At 35.6% G+C, this 3,298-nt stretch overlaps 1 pseudogene; it reads left to right on the top strand.

Moving 5' to 3' along the window:
- Positions 1-2,272: 2,272 nt before the first annotated feature.
- LOC149996053 (peptidyl-prolyl cis-trans isomerase A pseudogene) lies at positions 2,273-2,683 on the top strand (annotated as a pseudogene).
- The last annotated feature ends 615 nt before the right edge of the window (positions 2,684-3,298 follow it).

Below are 3,298 nucleotides of genomic sequence, written 5' to 3'. Positions count from 1 at the left end.
TAGTTATTTCTACAGTCACAATAATTTGTGTGGTCACATCAAAAATATTACTTGATGATACTATACCACTCACTCATATACTTTAGAGAGAGAGCTTTTGACATCAATGGCAATGAAGTTGTCAGGTGTTAGAATTTGTGCATCCCTTAGAATCATACAAATAATCTATTGCTCTCTGGCAGTTAACATCTCAAACACCTTACCTGTAAAAGGGTTATAACCAGCTTCCCTCAAAAATGCTAGTACCAAAATTAAATATGACAATGTTCTGTTTGCAAAAATTCACCAGAGACTGTGATCTACTGAATAATGTGAGAAGTTGTGTAGTTCATAAAGGTTCTCATTAATAATAATCATGAAAACAGTAAGCTAATCAATGAGACAAAGCTGACATTTTTCATAAGACAAAGCTTCTGACTGTGTGAATGTCAAAGAAAATGTCTAACTCAAACAAAATATACAGAAAAGCAAAACAAAAGTAGGAAAACAATTTTTAAAAGTTACGTATTACAAATCAAACTAATTTTTTATGAAAATCAAGTAATTTTCAAAACCAACAAGCATTAGTTTTTTATAGAATATAGGGCATATTTTATTAACTTGTCATTAATTTGAAATTTTCTTAAAATATTCAATTTATAATGACTAAAGAAATTTTATTTTTATTAAAATTGCCATTTTCTATTTCTGCCCTTTACATACATTTTCCAATTCTGTTATTGTTCAGTTACTGTAAAAATGGAATGTGTTTAACATTTATTATATTTGTATGAACCATGTTACATGTCTTCAAAGTTACAACGTGTACTTAATTGCTAAATCAGCACAGGTAAGTGCTGGGTGACAGAAGAATCATGGTCCGAGCCTTAAGGGAGGTTGATAGAGATCATGAACACCTACCTCTGCCTCACCCTGTCAGCTCAAAGCTCATCGCTAACATGCACAGAATCATTTTAAAATCACCCTGAATATTTGAAATATGAAATTAAGTGTAAGTATAATTTACAACTGTTTGCAAAGGTAGATTTCATGGTAATTTTAAATCCCTGCTTCCTAGGGCATTAGAAAAAGTGAGAGCCATGAATAACAGTAATCTCTGATCTGGTTCTCATCAAGATTTTCTTCTTCTACTCTTGGATATGTGTGATGTGCTGATCTATGCCTCACAGCAGTCTGCAATTCACACTAATTCATATCAAATCCAGTGAGAGAGCACCAATTCACAGGTTCTTTGTTGAATTCAATGTAAGACTTACACGAAACTTTCGAGAATCTATGTGCTGTAAGAGTAGCTTGTGCAAAAATCCACAAAACACAGGAAATGACTCATTTAACACAGTATGTGTGTGTGTGTGTGTGTGTGTGTGTGTGTGTGTGTGTGTGTGTTTGAATTCCTTGTTTGGAGAGTTATATATATTTCCTAGTGTTTTTATGGAAAAAAAAATTTTTGTTTTGTATGATACCTAGGAAAGTATTCCTCACTTGATAGAAGCATAGAAGCCCTTTATCTCATTGTTACATCCTGTAACTCATGAGCAAATGTAACTCCCAAGGAAAGCAGCTGTGAATTAAATTGCCTCTTTGCTGCCTCTTGTTCTTCTATTGTCTGCTCCCTCATAATTTGGGAACTTGTATAACTAACTGTTCTATAGATTACTACAGCCTCCTCAAGTATCCATGTCTGCATGAGAATGAGCCTTTCCTGTATAATTGCTAAATTCAACTTTCTTTCAAATGATAGCAATAAACTTGGACAGCAAAGATTCAGAATTCAGAATTCACTGAATGCTTTCCATCACATTGAAAATTGTTACCCATGCTCTGAATGTAGGAAGAAGCAATGAAGAACAGACATGTGGTTAGCCTGGGAAATTCAGCGAGAGCTTTACATCTTTCACTTTAGTGTTTCCTACAGTATTTTATACCCTCCTGCTATAAATTGTCTTAATTTTTCTGATTACCTCTGGCATAGGCATGTCTATTATATAAGTCCTTACAGCAGTAAATTGACCTTTTCTTTCTTTGACTTACTACTTTTCCTGTGTGAAACTGTCAACTAATAAGCGACAGAATAAGAATTAAGATAATAAAGGAGCCGCCTTGCAGATGCCGCAGACGCTGCCCCAGATATTCCCGCATCCAGCCATGGTCAATCCCACCATGTTCTTTGACATCTCTGTCTACGGCAAGCCCTTGGGCTGCGTCTCCTTTGAGCTGTTTGTAGACAAAGTCCCAAAGACGGCAGAAAACTTTCGTGTTCTGAGCACTGGGGAGAAAGGATTTGGTTACAAAGGTTCCTGCTTTCACAGAATTATTCCGGGATTTATGTGCCAGGGTGGGGACTTCACACGCCACAATGGCACAGGCGGCAAGTCCATCTACAGGGAGAAATTCGATGATGAGAATTTCATCCTGAAGCACACAGGTCCTGGCATCTTGTCCATGGCAAATGCTGGACCCAACACAAACAGTTCCCAGTTCTTCATCTGCACGGCCAAGACCGAGTGGCTGGATGGCAAGCATGTGGTGGTTTTTGGCCAGGTGAAAGACGGCATGGGTGTTGTGACAGGCATGGAGCGCTATGGGTCCAGGAATGGCAAGACCAGCAAGAAGATTACCATTACTGACTGTGGACAACTCTAATACATTTGACGTGGGTTTTATCTTAACCACCAGACCATTCATTCTGTAGCTCAGGAGAGTACCTCTTCACCCCTCTCTGCTTGGAATGTGCTATAATCTTTGTGCTCTCACCACAGTTCATTGGGTTCCATATTTTCCTTACCCCTTCCAAGTCTAGCTGGATTGCAGAGTTAAATTTGTGATTATGAAATAAAAACTAAACAACAACAAAAAAAGATAATAAAGGATTTCTACCGATCTTAGTTAATAATTGATATTATTTATGTGCTTCTTAAATATGTTTGTAGAAGACATATATTTTCACATTTAAAAAATTCTTGGTATTTATGTCATTCACATTGCTTTTCTCAATATTTATACCATTTAATCAGTCAGAGAAGTAGTGGATGGTTAATAAGTTATTTACAGTAAAGTGAGGCAAATAAGAATGAATGAAAGGCTCTTAATTGACATCACAAAAGAAAATCTGACAAAACTTAACTACTTAAATACTTTTAAGAGCCATCAGCTTCATACAATGTTACAGTTTATTATTCAAGAAATATATATATTTTTTTACTCTAAATATTTTAAAACTTTCTAATGTAAAATTTCCCCAAGGAATTTGAGCTTATATTCTATTTATTTTCACTATTTATTTTTTCAGCTATGTTTT

Source organism: Furipterus horrens, unplaced genomic scaffold (assembly GCF_987537825.1).
Source record: "Furipterus horrens unplaced genomic scaffold, mFurHor1.1.pri manual_scaffold_12, whole genome shotgun sequence".
In the NCBI taxonomy this organism is placed as follows: domain Eukaryota; kingdom Metazoa; phylum Chordata; class Mammalia; order Chiroptera; family Furipteridae; genus Furipterus; species Furipterus horrens.
Note: the sequence above shows the minus strand (reverse complement) of the source record. Positions and strands in the feature narration are given on the sequence as shown.